Source organism: Dipodomys spectabilis, unplaced genomic scaffold, assembly GCF_019054845.1.
Source record: "Dipodomys spectabilis isolate Male_0828 unplaced genomic scaffold, ASM1905484v1 ptg000038l, whole genome shotgun sequence".
NCBI classification, from domain to species: domain Eukaryota; kingdom Metazoa; phylum Chordata; class Mammalia; order Rodentia; family Heteromyidae; genus Dipodomys; species Dipodomys spectabilis.
This window is the reverse complement of record NW_024870715.1, coordinates 3670825-3685115: the sequence shown is the minus strand read 5'-3', so window position 1 is coordinate 3685115 and position 14291 is coordinate 3670825. Positions and strand designations below refer to the sequence as shown.

The window sequence follows — 14291 nt, the reverse complement described above, 5'->3', positions numbered from 1 at the left end:
ACAAGGGTTATACCATGGGGGAAGACCATGCAAAAGAAACAAAAAAAAATCACATAGTACATTTTAAGTACATTAAAAACAAAAGCAAGAAAGAAAAAGCCAGTTTTGTCCCTATCTTGGGGTTCATTTCACTTAACATCATCTTATATGGTTATACTTACATAGCTTTTGACCTTTTCTACTTGTGCTAGACTTATATTAGTTATTGCAAATAAGGAAAACCATGGGACCTATGAACTTTGCAACTTGCGGCGGGGGGAAGGAGGAGTTGGGAAGGTGGGGAGGGAAGAGATGGTAGGGGAAAAACAAAGGAGGAGAACAATCCTCAATAGGAAATGTACTCATTACCTTGCTCGTATAACTGTAACCCCTCCATATAGTATTTCTACAATAAAAAACATATAAAAAGAATATTTGTATTTATTGCAGTATTTAATTTTCTTCCAAGTCAGAAAAATGCCCAAATAACTTAAGATTGGAAGTCGACCTGTGGCTCAAATGGTAGAGTGGTAGTCTTGAGCTACAAGAGGTCAGGGAATGCCCAGGCCCTAAGTTCAAGATGAGGACCAGCACCACCGCAACTGTGAACAACAACAGTAAGATTAACAGAATTAAGATTGACCTTAGGTGATATAAGACAAATAGCTGCTTTTATTCTCTCACAGCAAGGATAGTTTAATAGTTTCATAGTTTCATCTATAGATGAAAGTGATATTGTAGGATCTTAGAGACCCATGTAAGAGGTTTCAAAACCCTAGTGGAGTCCAACACCAAAGAAGAGTATTTAGAGAAGGTAGGTTCCATGTCTAGGGGCAGGCTCAATGATATTCATCATGGATAGAGACTGAAACTGTCACATCTAACTATAGACTCATTTCTGACCATGTTTGACTATATTCTGCAACTAACCCAACTGCTATGGAACCTACATGGAGCCAGATTCTTTATGTGCAGCCCTGTTCTCATTCCTCCCTACCCAGTTAAGTGCAGCAAGTCTCTCTCTAGGTACTCAGTGTAAGCCAAACTCACCTGTGCCCTTACTAATAGGTCCATACCCTGAAGACTATATTATACAATCTGAGTATTCTTCAGCTCGTGTTTCAGGCCTGCTTAGCTATGGTCTCTGAGACAGATACTTCCATTTCAGTATTTCAAGACCCATAGTATCCCTCCCAACGAATGATAGTCCTGTCATCCAGAATCAACTCAAGGCCAGCTATAGCCACATTATCCTGTTCTAGCATGCTAACTATGATTCTAAAGGTAAATTGATTAAAATCCTCCAATTGAAAGACTCAAAGAAACTGAAGAATAAGAACAAGGCAACCCCAAGCTAATAAATGAAATATACACCCTAAAGATTAGAGCAGAAATACGTGAAATACGGGAGACTAGAAAAATAATTCAAGAAATCAATAAGAGGGTTTATCGAGAAGATAAAATGTAACAAATCTTCAATTTCATCAGCTGAGAAGAGAAAAAACATAAAAAAGAAACCAAAAGCTGAGTAATTACAATGGATATCTTGTAAATGCTAAGAGGTACACAATACTGCTATGAATATCCCCACATTTTGACAGTTGTAGCAGCTTCTCTAGGGCAGTGAAGTGGATTGCCAAGAGACTGTGGGTCAAGCACTGGCCTAGCTACTCAGGAGCTGAGATCTGAGAATCAAGATTTGAAACCACTCTAGGCAGATCAATCCATGAGACTCTTATCTCCAAATAACCAGCAAAAAGCCAGAAGTAGAGGCATTGCTCAAGCAGTGGCGTATGAGCAGTGATCAAAGACCTGAATGACAGTGCAAGGCCCTAAACTCAATCCCGATTTCTGACATATGAAAATAAAACAGAAAAGGCTGGAAGGTATAATGTTTATTGAAATTAAGTAACAGGGGCAGATAAACTTGCCATAAGGCTGAAAGTCTAGTAGCAATCTCAAGGCACATGGGGGCCAAAAGTACCACTCCCTGGTCCACAGGTAGCATGCATGGGCCAACATTGCTGCTGTTATCCAGTAAACACTGGCTGGACCAGGAACACTAGTTCTCTCCCCACTATCTGGTGCCATACCTGATTACTATAGGTTGAAGGGATTTAAAACAGCAATATCATTACTTTAGCTTGTTTATATGATCAGCATTCTAAAGAATAGCTGAATAGTTTTAAGCAGAAAAGCAAGATTTGTTCTTGATAATACTAGTTTGCCCTAGTTCCCAGCATACATACTCTCCAAGTAGTCCTTATCCCAACATTTCAATCTCACCCTGATTTCATTGTCTCCTTGACTTGATGTGGGTCTTGATCATGAAAAGGAGCATTGTAGGGACATGGTTTTCTCAATAATTGTGCACAGATACAGTCCTAGATAGGTATAGCCTACCATGAATGAGTCACAGAAAAAAATTGGCAGAGCTCACTAATAAAATAATTTTGTAAGTAATCAAATATCTCTAAATGAAGCAAGGCCTAGGACTAGATGGTGTCAACAGTGAATTCTATCAAACATTTCAAACACATTTTCAAAGTTAACATTAGCCTAATATGAGATAAATAAGGACAGGGCCCAACTATCAAAATTAAGGCCTAATATCCATGATGAACGTAAGTTAAAATCATTAACAATATTAGTAAACTAAATTTAATAGCATATTAAAAGCATTATACATCACAATCAGGAAGAATTTATCTCGTGATGAAAGAATGGTTTGACCAGTAAACGTGATTCTCCATGTTATCAGAATGAAACATAATAACCATGATTATCTCAGTCAATACAATCAAATGAAACAATTCAACACACTTTCTCTGAAAGAAGCTTTTCAGCAATTAAAGGTTGTATACAACGAACCTATACTCAACATCAGCCTAAAGATCAAGTATACCTTTGTCTCCACAATCATCAATCAAAAAGGAAGTTTGCTTTTGCTGTATCTAGTCAATATAGTATTAGATAGGTTTTTCAGGGAAATTAGGCAAATTGAAAGGAAAAAAAGTAAAGTAAGAAAGGCCTCTAAATCAGAAAGAAATTCATTTCTGTTAGCAGATCATACCATCTTATTCAGCCTATCCACCAAGCCTCTCTATGCGTTTAAGGCTGCAAACTATCTATGTGTGATTCTTCATGGACAATGATAGAATTGTTTCTGGTCTTTTTCATGTTACACAGACTTGTTCCTTTTGAGAAAGAATGAGGCTCAGGCTTCACAGGGATCTCTGGAGAATAAAACTAATCAGACATACACTGAATAGCCAGCCATTCAGTATAGCTGGAAGGAGAATTGATGCTAGCAACTAAGTACAAATGGATGGGTTTTCAGAAGTAACAAACCTCGAGAATAAATAATGGATTCATGTATGTGAAATAATTTCCACTGGTGTAGTGTGGGGCTCATACTTGGAAGTTGGGAGTCATCATATTCTTGCTGTTTTGTGACTGCTTTTTTGTTGTTGTTAATGTTGGGTGTTGTATGTCTTTTAACTGACTTGCTCCCAGAATTATTCATGCAAAATAGGGTTTATTTTTTTCACCCCAGGATACTTGGCATTGTCTGGAGATCTTTTGCTCATCACAAACCAGAATGTGTCTGGTATATTGAAGTCATGAGTGGAAGCCATTGATTAATTTGGTGGATATTTGAAATCTTGGGTAAGTTGGTGCTATGATTACTGGATAATTAGGACATGTTTCACACATGCATTTATTTATGTATTAAGAGTAACATGCATTTATTTACTTAATATTAGTGTTTCAAGTTTTCTATATATTTACTTCTAAAAACAATGGCTTAAAACTCACTGTAAAACTCATTGGCAAAGAAAGCATTCAGTCATTATATCAATGTAAGAATACTATTACATTAATGCAAGCAAACAAATAAATCTTAAGATTGATCATTTTTACCTTCAGAGATAATAAATTTATCTTAAAGATAACATGTATCATTAGAAACTTTAGAATAATGTTCAAAATAATACTAATTATCTGTATCTCAGCATTCAACTAAAAAAGATCCTATTTGATAACCTGGGAAGCCATTCAAGTATCAGTTGCTTTTGTAGTTGTTACAAGCTTCCAGCTGGTAGAACAGCAGCCCCAAATAGACAGATGTTCTGAATTTCTCATTGGGGAATAATGATCTTAATATGCACCTCACAGCTGTTTGGAGTGGAGCAAGTGCTTCCTTGGCTGGGGCTTCTCATGTCCATCTGTGGGGCTGGCCAGTTGCCTGCTCAAATTGGTCAAATGTTTGCAATGAGGCATTGGTTTGAAACTTTGAAAGACTTACATGGATAGTCTGAATTTGATTAAAAAGTGAACATCATCCCAATTTTTTCTCAGTAGTGTCATTTAATGCTTTCATCCTCTAATCATAGATTCTATGGCCTAGGTACTTTCTTCTTATTCAAAGAAAATGATCAGGATATATTTTAATTTAGAGTCTCTGCACATTTTGTTAATAAACAACTTGCAAATGGAATAAATTACCTACTTGGAGAATATTGCTTTCATTCACGAAGTCATTTAAAGAAACTGTGTTGATAAAATTTACTAGTTCACCCACAAACTACATCAACAATAACAACTTTCTGTTCCTAATGTCATTAATTTAACGATACCAAAGGTTTATTAGATATTAAACTAACAAGGAACCATGCCTTTCTGAAGCCGAGAAAGACACTACTGCAAATCTCACGAATCTCTCTCCTTCTTATTAACCTAATTACTTAAGGTGATATTTGAAAAAAACTGGATTAGCTGATTTGCATTGAAAGTGGATTACAACCAATGAATTGGAAAGAGAATAAAAGATAGCATAGAAAAAGGTTGTGCTTCTACTGAAGGCTCCATAGGAAGGATATGAAGAGCGGTTGAAGGTTTCCTAGCCATGTGATCTGTAAGTACTGTTCTCCTCTCTGTCTCTCTGTCTCTGTCTCTCTGACTCTCTGTCTCTCTCTGTCTCTCTCTGTCTGTCTCTCTCTCGGGTTTCAACTCAGGACCTCATGTTCTCCCTTTTTTTTTTTTTTTAACTCAAGGCTGTCACTCTAATACTTGAGCCATACCTTCACTTAAGGCTTTTTATTTTTTTGAAAGCTTTGGTGCCAGTGCTGGGTCCTGTCCCTGAGTTGTTTTTGCTCAAAGCATTCTATTACTTAAGCCACAGCTCTGCTTCTGACTATTTATTTATTTAATTATGGTGGTTAATTAGAGATAAGAATCTCACTGACTCTCTTGTCTGGGCTGACTTGAACTGAGATCCTCAGATCCCAGCCTCCGGAGTAGCTAGGATTACAGATATCAGCCACTCAGGCCAGCCTACTTATGGTTGATTCTTTGGAGATAAGAATGGGCATCCTTCTATTCAACAACAACAATAAAATAATCTATTTCCCAAAGTCTCATGGACTTACGTTCTTGGGCTGACTTTGAACTACAGTCCTCAGATCTCAGCTTCTTGAGGAAATAAGATTGAGGTATATTTCTAGATCAACTCAATTTCTGATGGTCCAGTGGCCATGGGCCTGTTTTAAGCTCATTAAAAAGATTGTTGGTCACTTTTCTCAGGCTTGAACAAAAATTTTAAAAAAATGAAAATATCTGTGAAATATACATGGAAAGGAAATAATATTTGAGAATCAAGAGCCAAGACTTTTTTCTTACAGTGGGAGTAAAAATTATAACTTTGATTATTTAAAGCTAAACTCTGCTACAATATAGTGTTTATTGATCCAAAAACCTCAAGGGACAGTGGTTTGAGAGGGCTTTCTATCTATATATTCTTTAAATTAATGATCCAAAATTTTATTAATTTAATTTCTACTTTAATAACAGTAATAAAGACAATATCATATAAAAAATATTTAATTTTGGAAGTGATGATATTGAAGTTTTTGTAAGTAGCAATTGTAATTATACTGTTTTGGAATATATATATATATATATGCATGTATTTTTTCTCTCTTTTTATATACATATATGTGTATATATGTAGAGAATGAATATATATAGATATATAAATATATCTATATCTACCTATCTATCTATCTATCTATCTATCTATCTATCTATCTATCTATCTATATATATATATATATATATATCTGAGATAGATTTTCTTTTTGGCTAAGCTGGAGATAGAACCTGAATCCTGCATATGCTAGGTAAATACTCTACCAGTGACCTCAAGCTTCAGCCCTATATGTGATACAATATAATATAATTTAAACTAAGCCTTAAATCATTACATATTTCAGGTGAGTGCTGGTGGCTTACACCTGTAATCCTAGCTACTCAGGAGGGTGAGATCTGAGGACCCCAGTTTGAAGCTATTAGACTCTTGTCTCCAATTATTTGCCAAAAAAGCTGGAAATGGACTTGTGGTTCAAGTGGTAGAGAATTAGCCTTGATCTGAAAAAGTTTGAGGATATCACCCAGGACTTGAGTTCAAGCCCAGGACCACCAAAAATAAATAAGTAAACATAAACATAAATAAAAATTGCATGCTTTCGATTTTTAGTAGACTTTAAACTTACATTATATCTCCTTTCTCTTCATTTCAAAAATTTCCCTACAGGAGTCAACATTCTATTTACTTGATCAGAGTATCCCTGATGTTTTTAGAAAATGCTTAGAGAATTTTAAATTGAAACAGATTATTCTATGTAATATTTCAAAATATTTTTAAAATGTAACAGTAATTTAATTTTACTTTCATGATCTTTTTTTGGGGGGGGAGGGGGTCCAGTCGTGGGGCCTGAACTCTGGGCCTAGGCACTGTCCCTCAGCTTTTCAGCTCAAGGTTAGCGCTCTACCACTTGAGCCACAGCACCACTTTCGGCTTTCTTTTTTTTTATGCTTATCTGGTGCTGAGGAATCAAACCAAGGGCCTCATGCATGCAAGGCAAGCACTCTACCCCTGAGCTATCTTCCCAGCCCTACTTTCATGATCTTAATAAATGTTAATACCCAAAGTAGAATATTATCAAATTGATAGACTTTGGAGGGTCATATATGATTTAGTTGAACATGAAAAGAAAACAACTTAGGCCATGTAGTGTAGGTCAGTGATAGAGCATTTGATTAGCCTGTGTGAATTTCTAATACAGTAATAAAGACTGAAGTTAAGGAAACTTGGATTTGAGATGATTTAACAAAAATGAATTTTCAAGAATTTTATTTTTAGGCATATATTCTATTTTGTGCTTGTGGTCATATGTGCCCACAGAAAATATTTTCTTCCCACCAAATGGCAAATACTTTGATGATTTATAGTGCAAACATGAAAAGGAAATGTCACCACTCTAGTTTAGCAGTTGACGGTTTTCCATGACATCCCCCATTGTCCTGTGTGGAAAATTCACCACTGAACTATTTCAGCATTGAAGATGTATTTACAGAATCCTCATCAAAACCTCTGTCTGGCATTAACATGCTATTAATAGGAGGTAGGAGAAAACAAAAGTAGAAAATATAATGCCCTTTCCTCTGAAATAAAATCAAGAGTATAAGTATTTATGAATGACATTGAAGTCAGTGGTAGGATCTGAGTGCCAGTGGCTCATTCCTGTAATCCTAGCTACTCAGGAGGCTGAGATCTGAGGATGAAGGTTCAAAGCCAGCCATGGCAGGAAAATTCAAGATAAGACTGTTATATCCAATCAACCACTCAAAAACCAGAAGCAGCACTGTGGCTCCAGTGGTAGATCACTAGCCTTGAACACAGAGGTTCAGAGACAGAGTCTAAGGCACTGAGTTCAAACCACACAATCAATAACAATAACAAAAAAAGTCTGTGATTGGTTCATAATTGAGAGTAATGAGACTCACAAGAGCCCTGAAGATCCTTTGTAGATGAGTATTTCTAGACTAAGGAGAGAATCTTTGAATGAGACATTGCAAAAGCTGGTTAATAAAATAGTATAGGCAATGATTTCTTAAATGTAGATACTTATCTGCTTTACTGGGTGGAAGAGCTAGTCTCTCAGAGCAGATCACATATTTTATCCATATTGATGAGATTGTCTGAGAGGAAAGAAGGTGAGATTTCACTGAGATAAAGACTATTGAAGAACAGTGCTTGAGGACTATCGATACCAAATTTCAAACTCTACTACAAAGCCATAGTAATCAAAACAGCTTGGTACTGGCACAAGAACAGACCCCAGGACCAATGGAATAGAATTGAAAACCCAGAAATGAACCCAAAGACCTATAGCCATCTAATCTTCCATAAGGGAGCTAAAAAAATACAATGGAAGAACACAGTCTCTTCAGTAAATGTTGCTGGCAAAATTGGTTAATCACTTGTAGAAAACTAAAGCTAGAACCTTATATATCACCCTGCACCAGAATCAACTCCAAATGGATCAAAGACCTCGAAGTCAAAGCAGACACCCTGAAAACATTACAGGATGGAATAGGAGAAATCCTAGGTCTCCTTGGCTCAGGCCAAAATTTTCTTAATAGAGACCCAGAAGCACAACAAATCAAAGAAAGGTTGGACAAATGGGATTGCATGAAGCTGCAGAGCTCCTGCATGGCAAAAGACATAGCTAGCAAGATCAATAGAAAGCCCACGGATTGAGAGAAGATCTTTACTAGCCATACAATGGACAAGGGTCTCATATCTAAAATATACCTGGAACTCAAACAATTAAATTCCCTAACAACAAATCCTCAAAGAAACAACTTCCCAATAAATAAGTTGGCTAAAGACTTACAGAGAAAATTCTCTGAAGAGGAAAGCATGATGGCCAATAGACACATGAAGAAATGCTCAACCTCCCCAGCCATAAAAGAAATGCAAATCAAAACAACATTGAGATACCACCTCACCCCAGTTAGAATGGCAAAAATCAAGAAGTCTAATAACAACAGATGCTGGAGGGGATGGGGACAGAAGGGAACCCTACTGCATTGTTGGTGGGAGTGTAAACTTGTTCAACCACTTTGGAAAGTAGTATGGAGGTTCCTCAAAAGACTCCACATAGAGCTTCCCTTTGACCCAGCAATCTCACTTTTGGGCATTTACCCAAATGATCACCAATAAGACCATACTAAAGCTACCAGCACAATTATGTTTATTGCAGCATTATTTACCATAGCTAAGATATGGAACCAACCCAGATGCCCCTCAGTAGATGAATCAGGAAAATGTGCTATATGTACACAATGGAATTCTATGCCTCCATCAGAAAGATTGACATTGACCTGTTTGTTAGGAAATGGGAAGACTTGGAAAAAAATTATATTAAGTGAAGTAAGCCAGGCTCAAAGAAACATAGGTCCCATGGTTTCCCTTATTTGCAATAACTAGTATATGTCTGAGTCGAGCAGAAAAGGTCAGATAAGTTGATGTTAGGCGAAATGAACCCCAAGATAAGGACTCAAATGGTTTTTCTTTCTTGCTATTGTTTCTAACATATTTATAAGATGATTTCTTTGTTGCTTTGTATGTCCCTCCCCCCACGGTATAACCCCTGTTTTCATTGTATTTGATGTTTGTATATGTTGTGGAGGGGAAGGAAAAAACAAATCGTTTAAATAGGGATACAGGTGGACCCATCGCAACAATGAGAGGTACAAGATGTTATGTCGAAAAACGAACTTTACAACTTGGGCAGGGGGGAGGGGGAGGCTGAGGTCAAGATACAAAGTTGGAGGCAACAATGCTTGATAATAAATGTACTCATTAGGTCAGAGTCACTTCTTAGGAAGGTGGATAATGGGTCCTCTGGAAGATCCCTATTGCCAGTCAAGTCCTGCACACAATCTCAAAAGGCACATCGTGGATGCCAAAGTTTGCTGCTTTGTCCTCTCGACTAAACCCTTCTGGGAAAGTGTGAGATGGGAGGTTTTCTCTCTTTGACTCTTTCTCTGCCCAGAGGTGCAGGAGGGGTCTTCGGAACTGTCTTTACCCATAAGACTCCCAAGGCAGATATGCTCCAAGAGAGCAAGGGTAGAAATGAAACTGCCCAAGGCAGGATTGGGAGCCTATTGTTTTCACACTTCCAGGTGTGAACCAGTGATCACCTCATTCACCAATCATCTCTGTTATTTATGATCTATTCATCCTGAGACTGCCCATCTTGGAAAGCAAGTTGACTGCCATGATAAAGGCTAAGCTTGACTTCAAGGTGAAGACCTTATTTCTTCCTGAGTATTGGAGAAACCCAGACCCATCAGTCCTGCAGCTTCTATGATGGACGGCTGGAAAAAAATGAGAAACTTTGAGCTAGAGATCAAGATCATTGGCCCTTCAATATTTCAAAATCAGAAGCTGCTTTTGGCTTGTCTGGGGGATCACATGATGCTCTTCACGTTGACATTTCAGTCTCTTGAGTGAGACCCATCAACTCCTACTTCTGCAGTAGAACATTGTTGGTTTGTTTTTCTTTTTTGAATTTTCTTATACTACTGAGGATAGAACTCAGGGCTTCACACTTGCACCCTTCCACTTGAGCTATATTCTTACTCATTTTGCTTCTAGTTTTTGCTTGTTTGTTTGTTTTTTCTGATAGGATCTTGTGCTTTTGCCCAGACTGGTCTCAGAATGGGATCCTCTGACATCATCTCCTGAGTAGCTGGGATTAAAAGTATACTTCACCATTCCTGGCTTGCTTTTGAGACAGAATTTCACTAACATTTTCCTCAGCTGTTCTCAAATTATAGTGTTATTATCTCTACCATGGGAGCAGCTGGGGTTACAGTTATGCACCATCATGCTCAGTCTGATATTTTGTTTTACTGTAAAATTGCAATAGCGTCTTCTTAGGGTATCTTTGTGTTATTTCTGTCACCCCCTGCCATGTCTGGCACAGCCTCACAGCAGCACTCCACATTTATTTTCACCATTATTTTCTTAGCGTGGCCTTTCTACATTGCTAGTTCATTGCTGACCGATTCTTTGAGCATTTCCAGAACCTTAGAACTCAAATGTAACTATGTTTGATATTTCGTCTTTAAGAAGAGACAACACTACTGTCCATGATGAGCATATTTGATTGTGTTTAGTCTGCATGAACATTTCTTTCAAAAATGAAATTAAATTAGTGGTTTTAAATAATATCATGTATATATAAATGAGAAACTCTTGCTCCTAAACAACAATGATTTTTAAATCAAACATGACCTTAACATTTTTGAAATTGCTGGGTTTTTTCCCTTTACCTGTCAACAGTATAAAATTCCTATATTAGTGAAATATTGTGAAATACCTCACAGCTGTTGGAGTTGGCTTCAGCTATTGGTTTTGAACATGGAGAAGAATAATGAAAGGGATGACATCAAGATATGGTGTACTTATAAAGTGATTTGTTAAATGGTAACTCCTTTGTACAACTACTTAAAGATAATTAAAACATAATTTTTCATTAAAAAAAAGAAATGTACTTATTACCTTGCTCATGTAATTGTAACCCCTCTGTATGGTATTTTCACAATAAAAAAAGTATTAGTAATAATAAAAAAGACTATTCAGGATGTGAAAATCTACTACAGTTGGAGTGGCTGTAAGATCTCTGTCAGATCTAGACATTTAGCCCCTGATTTGCAATCCTTGCTTACAAATAGTTGCCTTCCTCAAAATTCATACTTAATAACAGCTTTTAAGTTCTAGGTGGAAGACTCAGCTATTCTGACAGGAATCCAACTAGGAATAAATAAGTTAACATTTAATTCAAATCTCAAATTATATTGGGAATGAGGGGATTACCTCAGGATAGAGATAGATTCAACCATGATTCTTACAAGTAAAAAGAAATAACTAGCTGATTAAAACACCTGAAATGACACTCTGCTGGCAAGATCAAATTTGGAAGCAGCAAAAGTCAGTTTTGATCCTAGGCCTTCTGGCCAGTCAGCACAGCTTACTTCCTGGAAAGTTTAAACAAATCATGGTGGTTTTCTTTTTGTTTGTTTTGTTGTTTTGTTGGTGCTTAATTCAAGATAAGAGTCTCTTGGACTTTTCTGCCAAGCTGTCTTCAAATTGTGATCCCCATATCTCAGCCTCCTTGAGTAGTTAAGATTACAGTTGTGAGCCACAAGCACCAGCAGAAATCACATTTTGGACAAAGAGAATCCCAAACAGATCTTGAAGGAGTCAGCTATAGGCCATCGTGTATTTAAGGAAAAAATTTTGTTTACAAATTGATATGTATTAATGTCAGCATAAAATATTTACTTGGTAAATGACAATGGTCCAATTATTAGGCTGAGGTTCAAGAGCAGGATTTATTCCTTGCAAAGTAACTCCAACAGGGGAAAATACAGGATATCAGTTCCTGGAACACTGGCTTGACTTTCAGTGGGAATGAAGACAAAGATAACAATAGAGGGCCCCAGAACAACAATAGAAGACATTCAACAGAGAACCAAGCATATGGTAATACTGTTTCTTTGTTTCCTTTTACCATACTGGGCATTGAACTGAGGTCTGCAAGTATTCTGTTAATTGATGCATGCCTCCAATCTTTTTGCTTTCAGTTGGTTTTTCAGGTAAGTCTCATGTTCACTTTGCCCAGGCTAACCTCAAGTGATGAGGCTTCATGAGTAGCTGGGATAGATTAGTTACAGGCATATGCCACCACATCCAGCTTGTTTTGTTTGTTTTTGTGCTGGTCCTGGGGCTTGAACTCAGGGCCTGGACACTGTCCCTCAGCTTTTGTGCTCAAGGTTAGTGTCCTACCATTTTGAGCAACAGTGCCATTTCTGTTTTTTTGATAGGTAATTGGAGGTATGAGTCTCGTGGAATTTCCTGCCTCCACTAACTTTAAACCAAGATCCTCAGCTCTCAGCTAGGATTAGAAGCATGAACCCCCAAGTTCCATCCCCAGCTTGTTTGTAGACACAAATTTTTCCTAACTTTGCCTGGGTGTGGCCTCAAATACTATCGTCCTTTGTCTGACTGTCCAGTAAGAATCTCAGGGGCTGGGAAGGTGACTCAGTGGTAGACCACTTCCTTGCATGCATGAGGCCCTGGGTTCAATTCCTCAGCACCACATAAGCAAAAAAAAAAAAAAAAAAAAATCCAGAAGTGGCACTGTGGCTCAAGTGGTAGAGTGCTAGCCTTGAACTGAAAAGCTGAGGGACGGTGCCCAAGCCCAGAGTTCAGACCCCACGACCAGACCCAAAAATAAAAATAAATAAATAAATAAATTCAAATCCCAACCAGGTGAATTCTTCATAAACCACTTTAATAGCTTTAGGAACTTGGTATTGAATTGTATTAAAAAATGAAACAAGTCCACAGATTTCAGTAGTCAAATTATAAAGACTTTAGGCAGATCACCATAATTGCTATGAATAATTAAAACTATAAGCATTTTTCATCATTTTTTTCCATCCACGGAGTTCCAAAGCTACCCTTCAGTGCTTTCTATCTTCGATACATGACACTAAAGTACTGTGGGTGCTGCAATCAGTTATGGGTTTCTCAAACTATTTTAATTTGAAAACTCAGGAGATTGGAAGAAAATAATGAAATATTTTATAGCAGAACATCTGGCACATTTCCATTTTAAATGTTTAAACAATTTAATATAACAAAAATGAATGTATGACCAAATGGAACAGAAGACCTAGAAATAAACCCACAACCTTTGCAATCAGCCATCAGCGGTGGGACCACCACTAGGATAAAGATTTTTATCAAAACCCTTACGGGGAAAACCATCACACTCAATGTTGAACCCTCGGATACTATAGAAAATGTAAAGGCCAAGATCCAGGATAAGGAAGGAATTCCTCCTGATCAGCAAAGACTAAACTTTGCTGGTAAGCTGCTGGAAGATGGATGTACTTTATCTGACTGCAACATTCAAAACGAGCCCATTCTTCATCTAGTATTGAGACTTCAGGGTGGTGCTAAGAAAAGGAAGAAGAAGCCTTACACCACTCCTAAGAGGAACAAGCATAAGAGAAAGAATTGGATTTCCTAAAATACTGTATGAAAATGGCAAATTCTCTGTCTTCACTGAGAGTGCCCTTCAGATGAATGTTGTGCTGGAGTTTTTATGGCTAGCCACTTTGACAGACATTACTGTGGCAAGTGTTATCTAACTTAGTATTTCAACAAGCCAGAAGACAAGTGATTGTGTATGAATTAATAAAAGGCATAATCTTAAAAAAAGAAAAAAAGAAATAAATCCACAAATACCTACCTGAGGATAAGCGAGCCAAAACCAGGCTGAAAGAAAGACAGCCTCTTCAACAAATGATTTCTGACAAAACTGGATTTTCATATGCAGAAAAGTGAAACTAGCCCCTTACGTATCACTTGCAACAGCATCGAT

At 37.3% G+C, this 14291-nt stretch overlaps 1 long non-coding RNA gene across 1 annotated transcript; it reads right to left on the bottom strand.

Moving 5' to 3' along the window:
* Positions 1–1158: 1158 nt before the first annotated feature.
* LOC122106126 lies at positions 1159–13915 on the bottom strand. The gene is made up of 3 exons (XR_006147124.1): positions 13678–13915; positions 8615–8620; positions 1159–1169 (listed from the first exon to the last, which is right to left on the bottom strand). It is a non-coding gene; the product is annotated as an uncharacterized LOC122106126 (long non-coding RNA).
* Between the last annotated feature and the right edge of the window lie 376 nt (positions 13916–14291).